At 37.4% G+C, this 25,386-nt stretch overlaps 1 protein-coding gene across 16 annotated transcripts in view; it reads right to left on the minus strand.

The window, feature by feature from the left end:
- The window catches only part of PTPRD (protein tyrosine phosphatase receptor type D), a 1,257,980-nt gene that overhangs the window by 739,669 nt on the left and 492,925 nt on the right, over positions 1–25,386 (minus strand). For all 16 annotated transcript variants that reach the window (XM_087716068.1, XM_087716065.1, XM_087716064.1 and 13 more), the window contains exon 7: positions 22,445–22,492. The gene's annotated coding sequence lies outside the window, so the exon portion shown is untranslated. The remainder of the gene's footprint in view (positions 1–22,444; positions 22,493–25,386) is intronic.

Below are 25,386 nucleotides of genomic sequence, written 5' to 3' on the forward strand. Positions count from 1 at the left end.
TATCCCAAATTATATCTATCTATCCCATCAGATATGACAGATGAGGAATGCTACAAATGCCATCAGCCATGGAGTTTTCTTTGATGGAATCCAGAAAGAGAGCCTTTTTTTATCATGGCACCTGGCCTCTGGAATATCACTCTCCTTGATGTGAAATTGGCCTCAACCCTGTTGGCCTTCTAAAAAGCCCTCAAAATGTGGAGCACCATCGGGCTTGAGGATCCCATGGAAATGCAAAGGTTGTTAAATGGTTGCACTGTGTATATGTTTAAGCTGTGCTATTTTTGTGTTTTTTTATTATAGTTTCTTAACAGCAGTGTTTAACTTTTGGAAATTTGTTTTAATGGTGTGATTTAATTGTGTTTCATTTTTTATGCTTCCCCTCCCTGCCCAATCACATGCAGGTGAGATGGACAGCCAGTCAAATTCAATAAATTGTCTAAAAACAGAGGGCCTGCAAGTGGGCAATTCTCTTACATGTTGTGACGCTTCTAAGGGCTAACTTTGATATTCAAGTGAAATAAGAAAGTATTAAATTCAGAATACCTTGCTCTTGACAGGGAAATCATGTTTTAAGTAAATATATAGCTAACTTTCAATTGTTGTTTGAGAAAATGGCTAGAATTTAAAAATAAATAACCAATCAGTTTAAAGAGAGATTGTCTGATGGAACATAGAATGAGTTCAAACATCAGCATACTTTCTGCATTAATCTAGGGTTGTCTGAATATTGATAGGAAACTGGTGAAACTGCAAGAAATTATAGGCAAGAGAAGAAATTTCCCCACTCTTCCTATGCATCACACACTTGTGATTCAAAGCTGTACAGTTTGGAACTAGCAAAGCTCTGCTTTTCAACCTAAGAAAAGTTGTGTTGATAAACAAGCAAATGTTTGCTTTATTATGAAGGCCAACATATTTCATATTCTGTGAACTTCTCCCCTTTCCCTGTTGTATGTTAAAAATTTAGCCTTCCCTCAGATTTTTGCCCCTCACTGGGAGTGTCTTAGAACAGAAGAGAAGTTCCTTACTGGTGCTTGATGAAATCCACACTCAACAAGAGCAAAACCAACATAGGTGGGTTCGGTTAGATGTCTTTCATCTCTCTCCCTGTGCTACCCAGATTCCTTGTGAGATAACAATGAAATGATGTTGGAATATAATTTTTAAAGATGTATGGCAAGATCAGCACAGCAAGCCAATTGTGAATGTGACATCCTTAAAGGCTCTTCAAAGCAGCAAAAAATGTCTTTAAAACATAACTACAAGATAGGGGTCCCGAGAAGCCTGTCTGAAGAGTGATCTGCAATATTCTGGAGCAATGGTCAAAGTGACAATGAAGATGTATTTCTTTGTCTGGTAAATTAATTGCTAATTCAATTGAAAAGAAGTCTAGTGTGATCTAATGATTAAGTTATCAGTGTAGAACAGTGCCAGGTTCAGATCTGCTTTCATCTATGGAATCTCACTGAGTGACTCTGGGAAGTCTCTCTCAATGTTATCTACCTTGTTAGGATATTGAATTTAGTCGCTGGAATAATAAAGTGTACAATTGGCCAGAACACACAATTGTAGTTGATCAGTTAGGGAGTGTTGACTCATGCATGATACAATCTACGCTATGACTGGTTACTGTAAGTATAAAGATGGAGTTTCCACTCTTCCCTTTTCTTCTTCTCCTCTGTGTTCTGTATACTGTTTAATTTCTCTCATGATATTCCTGTGTTTCTGACTATCTTGTGTTCTGTCTTGCTGGATGATGACAGATATAAACTTGAATGTTAGATGTGTGTGTGTGTGTGTGCGTGTATGTGTGTGTGTGTGTGTGTATGACTACAAGTTTGTCTTAGTGTCTCTGACTTCATCTGAACAGCTTCTGTGCAATTATTCGACATACCTCCTGTTGTGGCCCGGCAGGAGCCGTTGGAGCTGCCGCCAGACTCCAACAGCGAGGGGTCTTATAAGTCGGCCTTGGAGGAGGTAGAGGACCCTGGACAGGGTGTCGACTCCGAGCAGGTAGCGGCAGAGCATTGGATCAGAGGGAGTGTTCAGGAAAACACTCGTGAGTTGTTTCAGGATGCACCCCGTCGAAGAGTTACTCGACGGAAGGAACAACTGCGTAATTGTAGGAGATGATTGTGCTTAGCTGATGCTGATTAAGATCTTTTCCTGATTATAAAAGGGACTGTTTGTGCCACGCCCTGGTTGCAGGAGTCAATGTTCTCGTTCATGTTCACGAATTAAGAGAAACCAACTTGGAGAAGTAGGTTTGCTGTGAGAAGCCTGTTTGCAGTGCTACGTATGTTTATAGGACTTTTTGCCAGAGTGATTATCTCTTTGTTTATTTTGGGATTGCAGCCAACAAGAGTCTGAACTGATTAAAACATTCTTTTGTACGTCTGTTTTGGCTTTCGTTCCTGGACGGAGAAGGAGGGTCAGAACACCTCCTCAAGGTAATATAAATAGATAGTACAAAGTAGGGGTGTCCAGCTTTGACAACTGTAAGACTTGTGAACTTCAACTCTCAGAACTCCTCAGCCAGCCATGTTGGCTGGAGAATTCTGGGACTTGAAGTCCACAAGTCTTAGAGTTGTCAAGGCTGGAAACCCCTGACATAAAAGGACAAATCCATATAAGCTATCTTGAGCTTCAGGAGCAAAGGTGAATATAAATCTGACAATATGAGTATAAAAGACCCATAATATTACCGGATCTTTAAATCAGCATCTTTTTGCAACTGAGTAGGCTCAAATATCCATTCCAGGTTAAGAATATGGAAATCTGTTTAATTAAAATATTTTATTCAGAAGAAAAAGCATATGGCAGAAACAATGTCTAGCTGAAAGGATGACAGTTAAACAGAAGGCTTTCTTCAAATATAGTTTTAATAACCAAAATAAGCTATTGCTTCTTCTTTTTTTAAAAAAAAAATCTCTATATTCAAGCATACAAGCAAATTATAATGCAGACGATATTTGATTCCATTTTAGTGGTTCAAGCCATGTCCCATTTGAGCAGAATATATCTCCTAGCCATTTTAAGAAATTCTTAAATAAAGGATAGGTAGCTATGAGCCAAAGGGAATTTATCTTAAATTAGAAAATAAATGATCCGCTTCTGTTGTTTTTGTTTATAGAATACACTCAAGTGTGGCCACATTTTCTATGCATTAACTAAATCAGCTAGTGAACACTTAATATGATGAGAGCTAGAAGTCATTTATTCACTCATCCATTCCAATTTTTGAAAATGAGAAAATGGACATGATGCTGAAAATGAATTATGGCCAACAAATTATGGATTCCTGAATTTCATTTTTCTAGCTGTACACATTAGAAAGTAGTTCTACTTACACACACACACACACACACACACACACACACACACACACTTAACCTATAGAATATTTTTATCTTCATCCTGAAATAGTTTGCAAGAGAGCATATGATAAGATTCATTGCTCTATACAAAGATGCTTGGGAAAAGTGATGGCAAAGCATCAGATTATGAATTTTGTTAGTTGTTACAATCTATAGGAAATATGTATTTCATGATGCCATACTATCAGACACACTTCTCCATTATTCCCAGGTTATGGAAAATATTCTTTCAGGATTTACCATCTCTCTCTGCATTTCCTTCCCCATTCTTGCAACTGTTTAGTCTCTGTTTTTATCATTAATTAAAAAAAAAAACAAATTTAAAAACAAAACCAGAACATTAGAAAATTAAAAGCACAAATTTGTGTTCAAATATTTGAATATTCTGTTCTTGATTTTAACTGGATGAGTCATCTTGAAGGCTCTGGTGAGCACTCAATAAACTGACTCAAATAAATTATATTTTTTTGTTACAAGGTGTCTTTAAAATAATGCCTATATGTACATGGCAGTTGCTGGCTTTCTCCAGTTTATGTTTCCACTCTTTCAGGCTAATTGTCATGACTGAAATGGTGTGAGAAGACACATTTCAACAATGCAATTGTTTGTCACTCAGCATCTGTGAATATGGTGAGGAAATTCACTCATGCATAAAGCTAGCAATCCAAACTATAAAAAGCAATTGGCAAAGCTACATGAATTTACAACATTCTTGCCTAATATAATCACGAGCAAGCTTTCTCTTATGTGGCAGAAAGAGCATGAACAAAACTGATTTATGCCTCTGTTTATGACCTACTGTTTTACAGAAATATATTACTTATTTAACAACCTGAAGGTCATCAATTCTGTGGCAGACAAATATATATGCTGCTCTTTGTGTAGAAATCATTTATTTGAAAAAGGAAAGTGATTTAGAAACCATACTTATGGAAAAATAGAATAGTTTCAAGTTCAGGGCCATCAGGCCAGATAAGTGTCTACTGATAAGGGTGGCAGTGTATTAATAATAGATTCTTCAAGGTTGACATGTTATTATTTTATTGTCTATTTATTTAATTTTGTTAACCCACTCCTTTGAGTCTGCAACCAAACAAGACAAACACAAACTTCAAAGGATAATTAGACCTACAGAAAAAACAATTGCTACCAATCTGCCTTCCATTGAGGACCTGTATACTGCATGAGTCAAAAAGAGGGCTGTGAAAATATCTACTAATTCCTCACATCTTGGACATAAATTGTTTGAACTTCTACCCTCAAAATGGTGCTATAGGACACTGAACACCAGAACAACTAGACACAAGGACAGTTTTTTCCCCAATGCCATCACTCTGCTTAACAACTAATCCCCGCAACACTGTCAAATTTTCTACTAAAACTGTATTACTATTATTCTTTTCTTCCTTCCTAGTACCTAACTCTTTCCACTTATGACTATAACCATGTTGCTTGTATCTTTATATTGTTTTATTTGTTTCCTAGTATAATTTGATTGCTTATTAGTAACCTATGACCGTCACTAAGTGCTGTATCTTATGATTATTGATTAATATGTTCTATTTTATTTTTCTTTATGTACACTGACAATATATGCACCAAAGACAAATTCCTTGTGTGTCCAATCACACTTGGCCAATGAAGAATTCTATTCTATTCTGTTCAGTTCAGTTCTGTTCTATTCTTTTATAAGTCATTCAAGATGGCAAGCACATATAATAGTTCTTCTTCCTCTTATTTTCCCCACAACAATAACCTTGTGAGGTAGATTTGGCTGAAAGAGAGTGACTGGTTGACTTTTATGGCTAAGAATGGAGCTAGAATTCACAGTCTCCTGGCTTATAGCCTGGTGCCTTAACCACCGGACCAAGTACTGGACCAAGCATCGGACCACTGGCTTTTAGCTCCAGTAAAATGGCATGTAACAACATTTTAAATTCATTTCAAAATGCTCTACCATATGTTTTATGTTGATTTCTCCAGATGATACACCCTCATACCCATAATTCAGAGAGGCAATACACTTCATGAAGACACAAGTATTGATACAAAGTGAGAAAATAAATTTATTTTGCAGAGGTAAGAAGATCTCTTCCTTTCAGCCTAAACTAAATTTCATACAATTGAACTATGCATCACTCAAGAGATGGTGGCGCGATAGCCCAGTGGTTAAGACATTGGATTTATCGGCTAGAAAGTCAACAGTCCAGGTTCGAGACCTGAGCATCATGTGATGGGGTGAGCATCTGCCTAGGTCCTGCCCAATTAGTATATAAATGTGAGTAGATAAATAGGTACCACTTCAGTGGGGAGGAAACAGCACTCTGTGGTGTCATGCTGGTCACATGACTGCATGTGGAAACATCTTCTGACAGTGCCGGTTCATGGCCTCGAAATGTGGAGAACACCACCCCTATGGTTGGCAAATAGCAGAGTAAAATCTGCAGGAACTCCTTTCCTTCACTCAATAAAACCTGGATCTGCTCTAAACACCTAGAAATCAACATACACTTTATATATTTACACTGTATACTTCCTCAAAAATAGATTCATGAAAGTAAATACCAGTTGTTAAAATAGTTCTTCTTATTTATAATGTTGACTCTATTTATAAACATATTTTCCACATTTGCTTTCTGCTTTTAATGCTATCTGGTTACAACCTTCATTAAAATAAATATCTGCATTTTTAAAGAAAAAAAATACAAGCATCTACTGTTTCAAGTGACATATTTTTTGAGTCAAACACCTCAAACTGCACTAAATTACTATACATTACTGTATTATATAACAAGTTATAATCAACTCATAAACAATTCACACAGAGAGATTTAGCTCAATAAACTAGGAGACATCAGTCTTGAACAAATAGCTTTAGAATGTGTTAGCTGAAAACATCTGTAGGTCTTGTATGTTTTTTTAAAAAAAACTAATTTTCTCTTTGTTCTTTCGTTTCTGTCATTAGCAAAAACTACACTAAGGAGCTTCCAAATTTTCAAGTAGCAGCTGGTGCATTATAAGTTATCATTGTAAAACTTTGACCTTGCTCAAGCTACCCGCTATTCATATCTTCACTTTTTCCTTCTCCCATAAGGCATTTCTTATCCTCATTTACATCAGGTCAGAAGAGTTGCATGTAACAGTTTGGACAGGAGGAAATTCAGCAATTTTTCAGATTAAGCATAAGCAATATATCAATGTTATGAGGAACAACCTACAACTTCTACAAAGTAAGCAACTATGGAAATAGGCACACAGGCCAGTTTTAGTTCAGCTATATTTTAAGCCATTTACATGCCAGGTATTTAATAAAGCCATTCACTTTGGATGAAAGAAATAATTTTACCATTAGCTTTTAATTTACATTTTCTATTCCATGTCTTCTGTAAATGGGAGTTGTTTCAGGCTCATGATAAGCTGATATTGGCATGGCCTTTGAATATAAATTAATTGCTTACTACAATTTTTCCCCTTTTTGCTGGAACTGAACTGACAGTGGTTGTATTTAGAAGGATTGTTGTGAATTGTTCAAGAAGGTCAAAGATACCTCAGAAAATTCATTGAAGAACACTAGTTATTTTATAGGCTGTAATTGGGGGGAGGTGGGTTGTTATTAATTATTGAGGTATTTAAAATAAAATATAACCATCATTGTCATTTTCACTGTTGGGAAAAAAACTAATGATCACTAAAAGATCAGCCAGCTATCAAGAGGTATGAAGTTCACTTTAAATCTGGTCCGTATCACTGTTGCATGACTCTATTTATTTTTCCATTCCGTTAAAGATTCTGCTATTTTTCAAAGTTAGGAAAATGTGTTTTTCCAATATTAACATTTCTAACATAAATAATAGCAGCTTTTCCTAATATAAACATTTAACCAAAGAAGCCTCCAGGTCAACAGCCTTCAAGAATTATTTTAAGCATCCTTATTCACATATTTTTATTACTCTTACTCAGGGGCGTGCAGTCAGGGGAGGCAGGGGAGGCAGAGCCTCACCACGGTCATCATGAAAAGAAAAAAAATGTAAAAAGAAAAAGGCACGAGCTGAGGTGAGCTGAGCTGGTTGCTGCCAGAGTCACCATGGATGACTCTGCTTAGTGCTTAACTGTTTAAAAAAGCCTCTAAAAAAGTGCCGTCTACAGAAGGCAGCAGGAGAACGATGTGCCTCATCTAGTCTGGCATTTTATGATCACTCAAGCAGAGTTAAGCAAGGGTTAAAAGCCGAAAAATTCCTGACGTAGATGAGGCACACCGTTTTCTTGCCTCTTGCCTCCTCCTGTAGAGGCTTTTTTAAACAGTTAAGCACTAAGTAGAGTCATCCACAATGACTCTGGCAGTAACTAGCTCAGCCTGACCTCAGCTCTTGCCTTTTTCCTTTTACATTTTTTTTTTCTTTTCATGATGGCAGGCAAGAGCAGAGTTGAAATCCTCTCTGAAACAGCTGGAAAAGGTGGGTCAGAGGGAGGGGGAGGAATTCAAACTGCATCCTCCTGGTGCAACTTTGTGTGTGTGTGTGTTTGAGAGGGGGGAGGGAGCATATTGAGACAGTTCTTTAGTCTATGCACTATGTAACACTCTAATACTACGCCTTTGGGTCTTCTGAAATTTTAATTATCCAATCATAAGCAAAAGCAATGTTTTCAGTAGAATGAATTTCCACTTCTACTTACACCTGCCTTCCAAAATGCTGCTAGTGGTATTGCTAACAAGGGCCGAGGAGGAAAACCTAAATTTTCTGAATCTTGGTGCAACTTTGTTTGTGTGTGTGTGTGTGTGTGTGTGTATGTGTGTGTGTGTGTATGTGTATGTGTTTGAGAGAGGGGGAGGGAGGGAGAGAGGGAGGAAGGAGGGAAAGGGAGAAGAAAAAGAAAGAAAGAAACTTATTTAGCAACGGAGAAAAACAAATGCTGTTGCTTTAAATCGGAACTGAGCATGCCTGGCTGTGGAATTCTGGGAATTGAAGTCCACAAGTCTAAAAAAATTGCTGCCTCACCAGCCATAAAGCTCACCACATGTCACTGCTCTTACTTCACACTGAAAGTGGGGTGGGATGAACCAACCATCTCACAATTTATAAAAATGATTTTTAGTCTAATCATGCAACAGGGATTCCAGTTAACCAGAGCATGTTCCCAATGAAATATGCCATCTAGTGAGATGTATATTTTTTACTTCTCTATTTACTTCCAAAATCTCATCAGAACTCTGCAGACATTTTTGGAGGAATGCAAAAGTTGAATAGGAAGGAAAGCTGGATTTGACACAGATGATTTGAAAGTTCTCTTATTGAAAAGTTAATCTTATTTTTTTAAGCTCCAATAATATACAGTATTTCACTAGTGATCTTATTTGAGGAGCTTTTTTAAATCCCCTACTGCTCTCACTCTAAAAGGATACCCATGTTGTAGGAATTATACATCCTAAAGTCTTGTCTCCGAATCATATGCATACTATCACACATGCCACAGAAATTTAGAACATTCCCTTTAGCATTACTTTTAGAGACTCTGCTACAGTAATGCAGATCTGTTCAACCTATGACTTACCATTGAGCCAGCTATGGACCTCCACTGTCAAATCTGTGATTCACCAACAAACAATGCAAAATATACAGTTGATCTTTTGGAAATCAGTTGAGATGCAAAGTGATAAGAAAATGTTACAGATCTTTGTGTGTGTGTGTGTGTGTGTGTGTGTGTGTGTGTGCGCGCGTTTAAATCAAACATTTTCTCCCTTCTCTTTCTCTTTCTCTCCATGTACAATATGTACAAGGCTATACAACATATGTTTCTGCTGCTTATTTTGCCCACAATAAAACTCATGTGGGGGCTGAGAGGTGTGTGCCTCATCAGGAGTGGGAGGAAGACAGTGAAGGCCAGCTGGAGGCAGCATGGCCAGCAAGGCCAAAAGGGTGGCAGGCGAAGCTGAGGGCATGGTTGCTGGTGTGGCCTTGGCTTGCTCTGTGGTGCTAGGGTGGCTGACTGTGATGTGCAGTCCTTGGTGGCAGTGGTGATGGAGCTAAAGTTGAGGATGGGTGGTGGTGGCCAGCTGAGACTGCTGAAGTTCTCAGGCCTCTACTTCTGTCCCAGTACTGTTGCTGAACTCTTCTTCAAACCCAGTACTGCTGCTGCTATGGGTGGAAGTGAGGGAAAGATAGGTTGCTGTTCTTTCCCCCCTTCACGGCTCTTAACAAACGCAAGCAGACAAACTTAAAAGTAAGTCTTTCTTTATCAGTTCTCAGTTCAAACTGGCTTCGAGCCCCAAAATAACAGAAATACAGTCTCTTTCAAGCAGATAACAGAATACAAAACACTCTTACAAGCAATGCACTTCTTCCAAAGTCTCCACGAATCAGGGTTACATGAAACACCAAAGCACTTATCCAAGTGTAACAAGCAATGTTGCGCGAACCAAGAAACCCACGAAGGAACGTATGTTGACTCCTGCGACTAGGGCGTGGCAGCACCTGTCCCCCTATCTCCAAACCTGCCTCTCACAAGCCCCAGCTGCATAATGAATCCTGCATCCCGAAAAGACCCACAGCAGACATCCGCTGAGTCACAACACTATCCCCCACCGCAGGGCCCTTTCCCCGGGGTCTGATGTTTTGGCTGCGGTGGGAATGTCGTGTCCACAAGATGACCCACACCCATTTCCCTTGGTGCCTTTTTCATGAACCCCAAACCTCTGGAGGCATAGCCCCCTTGAATCGCAACTCTTTAGGTATCTGGTGGCCACCATGTTTCCTTCCGCCCTTCCCGGCGTCGACACCCCGTCCAGGGTCATCCACCCTCCACAAGGCCAACCCACCAGCCCCCCTACCATTGGAGGTTGATGGCAGCTCTACCAGCTTCGGTCAAGCCTTAACACCCTGTCCAGGCTCCTCCACCCTCTGCAAGGTCGACCCACCAGCCCCCCTACCGTCAGAGGTTGATGGCAGCTCTACCAGCTTCGGCCGAGCCTTAACACCTTGTCCAGGGTCCTCTACCCTCTGCAAGGCCGACCCACCACCACCTCTTTCCATCGGAAGTTGACGGCAGCTCCCTTGGTGCCTTTTTCATGAATCCCAAACCTCTGGAGGCATAGCCCCCTTGAATCGGAACTCTTTAGATATTCGGTGGCCACCATGTTTCCTTCTGACCTTCCTGGTGTCGACAGGTTGCTGTGAGAGTTGAAATGCCCTTCTGATCATAAGCGTGGGAGGACTGCAACCCCCAAATTTTGGGAAATCTTGAGCATTCCCAAAAACAAAGAAATCAGATTTTTTCATTAAGCCAGATCTCTTTTAGATTCTTACGTTTTAATACACACATAGGCCCACATTCTTGAATCATTTACCTGGTTGCTCCTGTCAGTTCTATGAACTAAACAAACTAGGAAGTAGCCCACAAAGCGGCTCAGAGTCTGATAAAGCAACAACTGTGTTAGAGAACCAATAGGAAGAAGACTTTGGGGAGCCCAGTTCACCCCAGTCAGGAAAACCCAATGGATGCCACTAATTGATCTCTTGGCTGTAGCAGTCGTAGTGTTGAACCAACAACCACCCAGTAATCCCTGACCAGCAAAGATTTTGGCTAAAGAAATTTAGGTGTCAAGCCACTCCTTCTTCGCCTGCTTGTTGTTACACCCCTGTTCAGGGGTGGAATTGAAAAATGTTAGCAACTGGTTCTCTGCCTGGTTGCTGGGTGTGTGTGGCCATGGTGGGCATGGCTTACTCAGCCTCCTGCACCATGGGGAGGGGGAATTTTCACTCTCCCAAGGCTTTGAATGTTTTCCTTGAGCCTCTGGGAGGTGAAAAAGGGCCCCAGAGGCCCTCTGGAGGCTGGAAACAGGCCTGTTTCTGGAGTTCAGGAACTTCCGGGGGTCCTTTTTTTGCCTTCCCAGAGTCTCAGTGGGGGCCCTGCACTTACCTGGCATGATGAACAGGCCATGTGGAGACTCCTGGGAGGGAAGGGACAGGGTGGACGTGGCCAGCCAGTCCTTGCAACTACCAGTTTGTCGAACCAGATGTAAAATTAGCATCCAGTTCATTCAAACTGAATCCCACCCTTGCCTCTGTTCCAGTTTGGCATTATGCCCTTGATGGGCTGACTGCTAAAATGAAGCAAAGCTACGGCATGTACTTGAAAGGAAACTGAGCTATTTGTAATTGTGGAGTCTGTCTGGAAAGAACAAAGACTGTTTATTCACAGAGAATATGCATGTGTAACACTTGCATTGATACTAGGTGGTTAGAGGACTGATAACAGTGACAAAAACTTAGACATCCTGTATACGTCAGCTTTAAATCAGAAATAGGGATGGCCTGGAGGAAATAGAATGTGTATTGGATAATTGCTGGAAAATTCATTAGCCAAGGCCTAGGAATAGGGATGTTTAGAGACCAATAGGGCAATTGTTAGATGATTACTAAAATGTTTATTAGATTTATTTGTTTTATATATCCCACCTTATCCTGCCTCCCACTTTAGTCAAAATGTATAAAGCTTTCTTAATTCTATTGTTCAGAGTTCCTTGGCATTTTATAGCAAGGACCCTTTTTTAAAAAATAGCTTCAATAAAAGGAAACAAAGCCTGCATCGCGTGTCTGGGGTTCTTCATTGGCTTTGGCACCAGGCTCAGACCCAAATTGGGGACAATACTTTCATTTCTTGCAGCTTTTATTTAAAGCCCTTTTAGTCCTTCAGAGTTTTCTTAGCCTATTAAACTTCGTTATGACTGATTGTTAGGACAGAAAGGATCAGTGAATGCCACTTCCAATGTAACATTCGATAAAAAGAAAGAAAAGAATTGGGCAACTATTTGTCCAGGATAGAATAAGGATTCCTGCCTTGGGTAGAGGGAATTGGATTAAAAGACCTCCAACGTTCCTTCCATCCCTACTATTCTGTGAAACTGTAAAGATGATATTTTGGTTGCATTGTTCACTCTTGCTAGGAGAAAGAACCTAGCAGAACTATATTTGCTTCATCATAATAAACCGGAATTGTTATCTGACTTGTGTACAAATCCTTGGATTAAAGGGTGCTTTATTATGCATACATTATTACAGAATGTAGAGTGTTCTATAGTCTACTGGTACACTTAGTAAAGTTACCTAAAGTATCTAAATAAATTTATGTTTTTCTTTTGAAAATACTGTACGTGTTTCTGACTTAAGCTTCTGATATAAAGGCCTTCAGGGCAAAATCTGCTTAAGAAGTGGCTGAAAAGTATTGAATATTGAACAGAAAATAAACCATTTACTTCATGCGCTTTGTTATTATGATAATATACTTGGAAAAGAAAATGCATACTATTCTATATAATGTTGAAATAAAGATGTTGCAAAGGATAGCATTTTTGGGGAAAATCTTCTTGTCATACTTAAAAGTTATGTCAAAACATATGACTGAACAAATTCCGTATAGCTTTTCCTCCTTTATGTTTTACACATAGATTTCTAAAAGTTAAGTAGCAACAGCAAATGTTTTTCCTTATAAGGAAGAAAAGAAAACTGAAACTGTCTTCTTAACAGCTTTCTGCCTCCCATAGCAGGCCAGTAAAATAGCATCTTGGGAAAAAGGCTTCTGAGGAAAAGAAGCTGATCTGGGACAGGATAACCCCTTAGTAAGCTACAGGATCAACAACTTCATCACAAACTTGGTAAGATTCAGGTCTCCCTATTTTTAGAGTAAGAAACAAACAAACAAACAAAAAGGAGCTGCCAGAAGTAAAATTGTAATACTTATGGAAGAAATTCAACTGGGAGAAAATACTTTGAATAGATAAGCTTACCTATAAATATATATATATACAATGGTTTGGAATCACCAATACTGTGTGGAGCAAACAAGCTAGTCCTCAATTACTGATCACAACTGAGAGGGGCAACCATCGCTAGCTGCTGTGGTTGCAAAGCAAAACATCATGTGACTGTGCTGGATTTAAACATCACATTTCTGTTTCTGTTATTAAATGAATGGACCGAGTTATGTGAGACATCACAATGACTGACTTGTGATTTCAGTTCAGGATTCACTACAAAGCTGGGTTTTTTTAACCATCATAAGTTTGAAGAGTCGCTAAACAAGGCAGTTGGTAAGTGAGTATCTGTAAATTAATTGATGAGCTTAACTCAGAGTCAGCAATAGGAGCCAAGAGAGGGGAAAGGGATGCCTATTGGCTAATATTGGTGAGGACCATCTTGCCCAAATCCAATCACTGAATTGAATTGTTGTAGTTGAACACTTATTTTGATGGGCCAAGCTTATATAATCTTTCTTAGGCCTAAAAGTTCAGTGGGTTAGAAAGAAGTTGGAAACTGCCATATAGAAAATAAACTTGATTAAGCTTGATTGCAATACATTTAATTAAAACAATCCATCCATCCAATAGGCATTGTTTTCTGACACATTATTTTGAATTCTATGGTATAGTGTAATATTAATGCAATATCAGGTTTTCAATTTCAGTTATATAGAATGTGAACGATGTGTTTTAATTTTTATAGTTAAAATGTACACTGAAGATGGCATTTAATTCCGTTGTACAATGTGCAGTTACATTAAACTAAACTAAACATGAAAGATTATAATCCAATAGTAACTTTTAAAAAGGTTAGGGAAGGGATGCAGTCCTGGAATTGCCAGTTGAGCATCAAACCTGAATGACTATAAACCAAGACAGTATAGTTTAATGATGGCTTAGGTAAAGTAAAGTGGAAAGCAAACACAATTATGAATATAGTTTTTAAAATGCAGTTTTCATAAATCCTTATCTGATCATCAGAATAGCAATGGGAAAACAAAGGTTTAAGCAATATGTTAGCAAAAGGTGTGTATGAAGAGAAAAAAACATGTTTTACAGGTAGTCTTACACAGTTCACTTAGTGACCGTTCAAAGTTACAACAACACTGAAAAAAGTGGCTTATTATCATTTTTCACACTTATGACCATTGCAGCATCCTCATGGTCACGTGATTTACATTTGTATGCTTGACAACTGACTCATGACGGTTGCAGTATTCCAGGGACATCTGATCACCTTTTGCAACCTTCTGATGAGCAAAGTCAATGGGGAAATCAGATTCACTTAACAACTGTTTGACTGATTTTATAACTAGAATAGAATAGAACAGAATAACAGAGTTGGAAGGAACCTTGGAGGTCTTCTAGTCCAACCCCTGCCTGGGTAGGAAACCCTACACCACCCCAGACAAATGGTTATCTAACATCTTCTTAAAAACTTCCAGTGTTGGAGCATTCACAACTGCAGTGATTCACTTAACAAATGTGGCAAGAAAAGTGATAAAATAGGGCCAAATTCACTTAACAAATTTCTCACTTAACGACATACATTTTGGGCTCAATTGGTCCTAAATTGAGAATTACCTCTACAGATCCTTCCTAACTATGAATATACTCTAATATGTAGGACTGCATAGCACTAACTATGTTCTTTCAGTGTTCTATTTTTTTTCACACTAGACTAAGTTCACCCTTCTTTTTCTATATTAGTAGTATTACTAAAATGAACTTATGGTCTATTTTGAATCTCCATATGCAGAATTCTTAGAATTCTGTCAAATGGTTCTCTAAAAATGCATCAATGTCTTTATGGGTGGGATTAGCTGTTGGAGACTGGTCATGTCCACTGATAAAAAGTGATGCAGAGATTGTGATATTAGAAGGGGATTGGGAAGAACCAAATGCAACTTGATCTTTTCTTGGCTGACTTTGGACAATAATAAACTGCCATGTTAAGATATTTCAGCGACGCTGAGCTTGTCGATCAGGAAGGTCGGCAGTTTGGCGGTTCGAATCCCAAGTGCTGTGTAGCAGAGTGAGCTCCCATTACTTGTCCCAGCTTTTGTTAACCTAGCAGTTCGAAAGCATGTAAAAATGCAAGTAGAAAAATAGGGACAACCTTGGTGGGAAGGTAATAGCATTCCGTGCACCTTCAGCATTTAGTCATGCTGGTCACATGACCACGGAAACGTCTTCAGACAGTGCTGGCTCTTCACCTTTGAAACAGAGATGAGCACTGCCCCATAGAGTTGGAAACAACTAGCACATATGTATGAGGGGAACCTTTACCTTTACGCATCTTAACAAAATTATTATTTAAAAAACTATGGTTGCTAGGAGTTGAAAGTGACTTGAAGACAATCAATCAATGAATGAATCAATTTCAAAAACAGAACATACATACATACATACATACATACATACATACATACATGTTGGATTCCACTCCATCACATGCATGAATAATTAGAGGAAGATGTATGTACCAGAAGGAATAAAAATGCTAGAAAGGTATAATTATGTTGTTATTGGGCCATTAATGATGAATATTAAAAATAAAGTATAGAATAGAATTAGGATTCTATTCACAAAGCAATAAGGAAGGACAATATTGATATCATGAAATTATCTAGCTTAATATAGTAGTGAGTTAGTAAAAATGAACAAAAAGGTTTTATTTATTCTTACAGAGACCATCAGTAAAACAAAAAAATATTCAACACTGATGCCATTTCATTCAATTATTTCAATATAGCAATAAAACCCACAACAATAGACATTATTTTGCTTGGCTAAAACAATGAGCCACTTTGAAATCCAAGGCATTCTTTCTTTCAGTGCAGCCTGTATTTGTAACCTTTGTTTTATTGATTAAACATACACAAACAGATATTCATACCATGATACCCTGAAAATAATTATTATCTAAGCATAGAGTTTTAATTCAGGAGGACTGATGAGGCAGAAAGCCCTTTAATCTCAACTAGAGCAGATGTTTTGGTGATATATGGGTCTACGTCTTTGGTAAAAATAATAATAATAATAGTGAATCTTTGTAAATCATTAGAATTGCATTAGCTAGAATCTTTTGGACTAATAAGACCACTGAAATAGATAGGGTCACTTCTTTTGTGGCCTATTTATGACCTATCATAATTTATTTATGACCTATTGTAATTTATCATAATTTAATAGACCTTATAATCTATACTATTTTTAACCTAAACTGTCCTCAGCTCAGCTTTCTCCAAAATATATAACCATGAATATTGATAAGTACTAATAGAAGCAACGAGGAAAACAAGTTCTTCTGGCCTGAGGCCCAGAACGTGGAGCAAAAGTTCCTTGAGTTGTCCAAACTTACTTTTCTAAATTTCTCCATTCAGTATGTGATGAATGAATTCCTAATGAATGCAGTAGGATTTACAACTGTCTAGGAAATCTCTATAGCATTTCAGTTCAAGCTGAAGACACTTCACCTTTGAGTAACTTGCATTGAACTCAGAATTCTTGCATAGACAAGTATACAACTGTGCTGTTGATGATTATTATAGTAGTTTTCTGCTTTTAATTAAATCATGATTAAATTTAGGGAAATTTTAAAATGGGCTATAAAGAATGACAGTATTGGAATAACTTGTACCCTGGAAGTCCTATTTATTCCCAAGAATATAAACATTAAATTGATTAAAAATAAGAGATGTTAAGGCTCTAGGTAAACTTTACTAAGTTTTGTTGTTCTAATAAGAATTATAAAATTATCCCAGTCTGTGGAAGGTAGATCCATCAATCTTTATCTTCCTACAATACCTATCCAACAATTATACTACCAGTTTAATAAATAGAGAAACTAAGATCCTTTGAACATTAAAAAGTCTTAAGCTTCTTATTGTTACTTTTACATCATCTTATAGATTTTAAATCTGATGACAAGAAAGGTTTCTTTATTAATGTGGAAACCATATGGGAAGATTTCAGGCAAAAATGTTTAAATGCCTTAAACAAGCACCCTTGCAGTCAAATATTTTTTCCTCAGTTATAAATGGACTAGCTGTATTTATTTCAGTATATGACTCCAATTTAAAGACCTGCATTACTTGTGTTCTTTTTAAAACCATGAATTTAAGATATTACTAAACTGATTAAAGCATTTACTTCTACACAAGTCAAAATGTTTTGAAACAGGCTAGATTATCCGAAGGAGAATAGAATCAATATCCCAGCAAATGTGGCAGAATTCAGAATTGCAGGAGAAATTTTGAAAAAGGTGTTTTCAGGGGAAAAAATCTTGTATCTGTATTTAATTCAAATAGATTTCAATCAATAACAAATAACAGAATTACTGAATAATAGAATAACAAAACAAGAGAATAACAGAGTTGGAAGGGATCTTGGAGGTCTTCTAGTCGAAGCCCCTCTTTAAGCATGAGACCATATACCAGATGCTTCATGTGCTGGCCACACCCACGTCCGGTTTGGCAAAAGGAAAAAAAATCCTGATACATCACATGCCACCACTGTGACGGCATGATTTTTACATCCCTCTCTATATTATTGCAGACAAAATGGCTGTCCAATCTCTTCTTAAAAGCCTCCTATGATGGAACACCTACAATTTCTGGAGACAAGCCGTTACATTGATTAATTGTTCTTATTATCAGGAAATTTCTCCTTAGTTCTAGGTTGTTTCTCTAATGATCTTCTCCAACTTCTTGTCTTGTGCTCAGGTGCTTTGAGGACTAACCCAACCCCTTCTGCCATGTAACAGTCCCTCAAATATTGGAAGACTGCTATCATGTCACACCTAGTCCTTCTTTTCATTAGGCTAGACATATATCGAATTCCTGCAATTGTTCATTGTATGCTTTAGCCTCCAAACCCCTAATCATCTTTGAGACTGGGTTACTTCCCAGGCCAATTGAATTCCTTCAACTTCTGAACTCATTTCTTCTAAACAATCTTATCATTGACTTTAGATAATTATGAAACATTTTATTCTTAAGCCACCTGCTAAATGGTCACCCCAAAAGTGCAGGAGCATCTGTCTCCACTTAAGCCATTCTGTTATAGGTGAGCAATATTTGGAAACTGAATTATACAGAAAGGGGGAAAATAATGAATTGCAGAGTTTGAGGCAGATTGGTGAAACAGAGTGGTGACCACCCTTATCATTAAAAATGAGTTTATTCCAAAGATTCTACCTCCTTACAAACTTTTCACAAAAGAAAGAACAGACTGTAATTTGAAATAATTCTCATATTTTCTCTTTCAATGTTTAGAATTTGTTACTTTAATATGGATGCAGTAATAAATGTAATATATATGCAGTTTATATATATAATGATTGCAAAGATTATGTATCAGTGTATTATATGTGCATCCATTCTGACAATCCCACTATAGTTTTTTTCTATTGTCCAAAATCCATATTGAGCCGATATCTTTATGAAGCCAATAACAATTTACATGCTGCAGCATTTTTTTCCATTTCCCAAAAGGCTGGAATGAGGGATAGATAATTTCACTATATCAAGTTAATTTTTAGCTTGAAAACAAAAGAAGAATTTGAATCCTATTAGGTACAGAAACAGTGCATCAAGGAATCCTCCCCAACTTTTCTTAGAAAAATGAATATTAAATGATGATCCTTTTTTAAAAAAATAATAAAATATCACGATTAAAGTTAAAATTGTTTCTGCGTCTGCAACAATAACAACAAAAAGAATCCTTGGTAAATTGGTTTCCATAAAACATAATAGGGTGCCATAGAGATAGTATGGTGAGAAATTATGGAAGTTATTGGGACACAGAAGCAATGTCTCAATGCTTATCTTTGGAGGACTGTATTTGGAAAACAAACAGTATAGAATAGTGTTTGCATTTATTATATTTACCAATCAACACAATACAGAGCTATCTAGTGGTTCTGAAATGAATAGAATGAGCTGATACTTAAAAATTGCATTGGAGACACATTAAAAATTACATAAGATTAACAGTTCAGAATTTCTGGTTTAAACTGCTGAGCCAGGGAGTATTAATGTAAAGTAATTTAAACCCTAAACAGCTACGTTTTATGTACTCATATTAGTTAAATCTGTGTTATAGATAAATTACCATATATAGCTGATAGCCACATGCAAGAGGAATATGTGAATAAACCGAAAATAAATTATTATCAGCAAAAGATTTAAAGCAACCAGAAATTCTTATATTTCATTAATGACAGAATACAAATTACTGTAGGGAAATTATTGTTGCCCTTTTACTTGAGTATATCATACAAATGTTATTTCAGATTTCAGAGAGAGAGAGATGATAGATAGATAGATAGATAGATAGATAGATAGATAGATAGATAAGATAGAATTGCACAATTGACATTTTATTGAGTCTGATGCCTGATAGATTTTCTTGTATTTTTGTCAGGTTATACAGTATCTCTGTCATGCCTATTCGAACCAGAAATTTTAAGAACTGTCTTTTGCTTCATATATGTGTGTTAGAAGAAGCTAATCTCTTTGACATTATCAAGTACATCCATTTAAAGTTTATGTAATTCAATTAGATTTGTTCCATTTAAACTTTTTACCTTCGTAGACTACATAAAATTAAAGTTTGAAACCTTTTCATTTCAGTCTTACTTTATAATCTAGGGATTAGCCTAATGCAGTCATTCTAGCTATCATTTTATTATAAGAGAACTCTGAACACTGATATAATAAACCTGCAAATAGCCAAGTTCATATGGCTTTTAAAAAGCAGAATTTCCTTTTCATTACCTACTTGCAAAAGCACAGTCATTTTGACTAAAAAGGGCAACCAAGAGTGCTAATTTGCTTCGGAAGCATTTATGCCTCCCATTACAACAACAGAGTAGTGGTGGCAACCTATAATCCCAGGACCCAACCTCAAGTTTCTTTGTGGATTTTAAAATAGACATAGCATAAATAAAACAAGTAACCCACCTACACTTTTGTTGTTCTCCTACCTATCTTTCAATGCTTCCCCTACCTCACCCCCAAATCTAACAATAGCAGCTCTTGACCATGAAAAGTCTATCCATTTTTATTGTACAGCTGTCACTGTGTTTCTTGTAAAAGGTTGACTCCCCTGTAAAATTATCAAAATAGCAGGTCTGGTTTCACAGGGTGATTGTCGGTTCCCTTGTCTTAAGAGTTTACTAGAACATTAGTTCCACAGTCAACCTAATACAGTATCCAGTTCACATATTACAGTTGCACCATCCAGAAATCATGTGGCAGTCTTGTGTAAATGGAGAGGTGGGTTCCTACCAGTTTGCACCAGTTCAGGAGAATTGGTAGTGGAAATTGGGACTTTGTCCCCGAACCAGTAGGGACAGCAGCCTGGACACACCCCAAACCAGTTCCCTGGTTGCTGGGGCTGGTTTTTAATCATTTTTTATGTTCCGTGCATGCGCAGAACAACTTACTCACAACTGTGCACGTGTGTGCAGTGCACGCAAAATGTGTACGCAGCAAATTAGCATTGACGCTGGCAGCAACCCACCCCTGTGTAAATGGATACCTCCAGATGTACAGGATTCAGCTTGATAATTCTCTGTTACCCATGACAAGGTGGATGATAGAACTTTAACACGTTTGGAGAAAACCAAACTAAGGAAGCTACAGTGGCACTAGGTTGCATAAACCATCTTTTCTCCACAAAGACGTTTCACTGGCACATTACAACTAATTGAGAACTGCTGGCTCAAGAGCACAGTCAGCATGGAACAACAGTTAAGAGACAAGCTGTTCTGTTCATTCTAGTGCAGTGATGGCTAACCTTTTCTGTACCCAGTGCCCAATTGTGCACACCCAAACCCCCCAAAAGCAATACATGTGCTGCCCCGTGCATGCACACATGGCCCCCATTATGCCCCCACCCCATGCATGTTCATGTGGCCCCATGCATTCCCCCATCCCCCATACCTGTGTGGCAGAGACCCAATGACCAGCTGGCCAGTGGGAGGCACACATATATGCGTGGCAGAGCTGAACTGACGGCTTGCATGCCCACAGAGAGGGCTCTGAGTGCCACCTGTGGCACACATGCCATAGGTTCACCATCACTGCTCTAGTGAATTAAACACTAGTTATTATTCAGTGAAATATGTAAAAGTATATTTTAATAGGAAGCAATGACTGCAAGTATAAGATTGACAGAGACCAAAATAATGCTTTCTAAAAGAAACAGTGTGTGTTGCTAGAAACCTGAAGGGCTCCCAAGTGATATTTGATGCAGATGTAATACATATCTTTAAAGATTTACAGGTGGATCTTCCAGAGGATGGTGGCAATTTGACAGATGTCTTCCTTTGGAACACAGATCATGCTTCTGTTTTTGTACAGTCAACAAAACCTAAAAGAGCTGACAAACTGGTTCTCCTGGGCTTGAGTTTCTGCTCTTCAGAGGCTTTGTTGTCTGTCCAAATACACTTTTGTGTGACATATAATTTACATAATACAAATGATGTTAGCTTTCAAATTTTATCTCAATGGAATGTTAACTAGAGTACATCTCCTTGAGTTGATTTGCCTTCACCCTACGGATGAATGTTGATCATTAAAGATCATTCTGAAAATAAGGGGAACAGTCTTCATGTTTCTCATCTAACATTATTATTACTTTCTGGACAATCAATTAATAGTAGACTGCAATTCTTCATCTGTTTACTATGAGTATATCCTACAGAATTTAGTAGAACATACTTCTTCTTAAATATGCATAGCAAGGATGCCCGAATGCCATTGTTACAAATAAGTTTTGTGCTGAAGCTTTTCAGTATGTTGACTGGTTTTTAAGTACATCACCAACAAGATTTGCTCAGTTTTTTTCACTGAAAAGATAATCTTAAAACTTTATGACATTAGAATGTGCTGGTTGAAGCCATTTTAAAAATGGCTGCCTGGTGATAAAATACATCTTAATTTCTACTTCTTGTCTTTCCTCCATAATTTCTTACTGTAAAACATTTACAGTTACTTGTTATTTTACAACTTTTATAGTAAATGTCTACAGTGTACTTGTTCTTTGCTTTGGCAGGGCATACACTATTTTCATTAGGAACCATTCATTAGTACCTTCCTAAAACAAAACAATTAGGCAATGATTTTTGTTCAAATATGATATTTCCTGTCTTGCGAAGATATTCACACAATAAAAATCAGTACAATTTGCTAGTAATATAATGACTCAAATATGATTTTTAAAGTGATTCACCACACCAAACATTGAATAAAAGTATTACCCTGAGTGTGTAGATTTTGATTCGGTTCCAAATTCTTCACCCTGAGACCTGAAAGGTAAGAAAGGAGAAATATAAATGACATTAAACCATATTTACAATAATATCACATTAAATACATTATAAAGTAATAGTACAACTAATAAATAGGAATATATTCTTGAATTATTTAAAATTTTCATTTGTACTCACTACTTCTTAATATCATGTAAGCCAGCTATCACATATAAAATACAACAAAATTGGAAGATACAAAAGACCTTTTCAAAAATCAGCATAACAATCAGCACCAAAATTCAGATTAAAGAATTTAAATTTAAATTCTACATAGTACAAGTGAAAGAAGTGCTTGGTAGTAGAATTACAGCATAACTCCTCACATGCAGATAGAAGGATCTCTTTTTTCCATTTCTTCTAGCCCAATATTATATTTTATTTGAAAAGGATATAATGATAAAATTGACTTGACTTCCTATTGGTGGGATTCTTTCACTGTACATAGAGAAGACAATGAAGCTTCTGAAGCACATTTTAGAAATGTTCCATAGAACATTTCCCTGTTGGTTGTCCATTCTGTCTTCTGCAACATGTATGAGTAGAAGCACGGTGGCATCAAATAGAAGTCTGACTAAATGGTCTAATTCAGGGCTTCCTTGAGCACATACAGTTCAATGGTGGGTTCTGGATCCTGTTGCAACCGGGACTGGGTGCAATGGGGCCGGGCGGATACCACATGAATGTGCGCACACATACTTACCACCTGCAATGCCTCTGCAACGCTCTACCTGCTTGACGGAGTGTTGCACAGGTGCTGTGCACTCTGTGCACCTGTGCAGAAGGCCCGAAAACTTCAAATACCAGTAAAGAGTGCGGGCAAGCAGGTAGGCCCTCCGGAGCACCATACCAGAATGGTACTTGGTGATCCTGACAGGCACCGGTATGCCTGTACCGGGGCATACTGGTTGTAACCCACCATTGATACAGTTCTACTTGCACGCCCACTACTTGCGCAAATGGAGCTGCGCAAAATTGTACCACCAATTTTGTTGTATACATAAGTACAATGACAATAAAGGCTATTACTAGTATTAGTATTGCTTCAGTCGAACCATCTCCTCTCCTCCACCCTGCCACCATTGGTCCACAAAGCTGGAAAGGCCAGGAACCAAAGTCTACTTGTATCCCATTTTTCCAGCCTGAGATGCTTCAGGTGTATTGGCCATGATATCTGAAAATTCTGGGAGTAGTATTTCCATCTCCTCTGGAAGGTATCAGATCAGAGAGGATAGATATCATTTAGGCTGTTATTCTATTTATTGATTATAAGATTTTCTTTGTACTTGAGATACTTTTTGCTATTTGAATAAATTGGAGATATTCTAGAGTTTTTGATAAATTCCTGATTTGGCTCTTTAGAGCTTCAGTTCTTCTACAGCAGGGGTGTCAAACTCACATTGTCATGTCAACCTCATGTGACATATTGGGCCTTTTTCCCTTTGCTAAAGAGGGGGTGGGTGTGGCCAGCATGTGAAACATGCAGCCCATGGCCCTGAGTTTGACTCCCCTGTTGTACAATTAGCAATTTCAACTGGGCAGAATGCCTTTATTCCTATTATTAATACAAATGGAGAATAAATCTACGAGATAAAAAATTTCAGCAACCTCAAACATGATAATCTCTGAAAGAAAGAAAAAACCCAGCACAAATTCTTTTTGTGTTGCTATTATCTACTTACCACTTAATTAAAAAATAATTGATAAAAAGAATGGCATATTAATCAAATCATTGAACTTTCCTAGTTGCCTTTCGATATGCAAATATACAGTATCACTGTAGTAAAAAAAAAAACACTTCTTGAATAAAAGAAGTCATTAGGAGTTGTGCACAAATATGCAAGACTGAATTGTGGTGGGATAGAAGTGTTTTCCACAGAATAATTCCTAGTGGTCCATAGTCCTCTAATCCCCAATAAACAAGAAAGAATCTTAGATTATCTATAAAAATTATTGATCATTTAATATCTAAGCTTTTGCAGCTCACAATAGTTCTGACATATGCATAGATTATGTAGTTTTTGAACCTCAAAAATAACCATTGTAATCAAATTACCATATTATTGTTGCTTCTGTTTGTGATAAATTTGTTTTTAATTGGAGGTGAAATCTTGAACATAGGAGGCACTTCAAACAGTACATTTTGCTCACAGTAAGAAGAGTAATAGGATATTATCATTTCAAGATGATAAAGTCCACTTCTAAATTCCATGCCATGAATGTGAAAACAAATTGACAATTTATTACTCTCAGTGACTTTTGTTATTATTCTGTTTATCTGTTTGCTTCTAACCCTGGTGACAGTTGGAGAGAAGAGAGGAAAAGGGAAAAGGGAAAAGAGAGATGGTGTAGTATTCCAAGGGTATATTCATATGCACAAAATAATTAGGCAATAATTTGCAAAATGGACATTTTAAGCTGAGTTTAAACTTTATTGTGTTTTATGGAAGATTTATTTTTATGTAAATGTTGAATATCTCAGAAGAAAATTAGGTTTGGCATGAACTGAGCTGATAAAAAATGTGTACACAGGTAGATAATTCTGAGCTCTGATCTGTCACTCTTTCCTTGCTGCTGTTGCCTCTGGTTACCAGTGTCTTTAGGGTTTTTTTTTGGGGGGGGGGCTTTGTTTTCATGCTTTCCAATTTATTATGTGTCAAAAAAACTGACATGTATCCCAACAGCCTTTAATCATAACTCAAGGTGTTCTGAAGTAGCCAGAAAGAAAAATAATACACAGAGTAGAGTTTAGAATAATTAGGTGGGTTGAAGAAATAGCAAGAAGAACAATATCTTGAAGATTCTTTGAATGGAACTAACAACTGTTTGATTGATTCCACAGAGACTACTAGGCAGAGAAGGAAGAGACAAAAAGAGAAATAAAACATACA

This window comes from Thamnophis sirtalis, unplaced genomic scaffold, assembly GCF_051295495.1.
Source record: "Thamnophis sirtalis isolate CommonGarterSnake01/CBP01778 unplaced genomic scaffold, rThaSir2_p1.2 scaffold_5, whole genome shotgun sequence".
Taxonomy (NCBI): domain Eukaryota; kingdom Metazoa; phylum Chordata; class Lepidosauria; order Squamata; family Natricidae; genus Thamnophis; species Thamnophis sirtalis.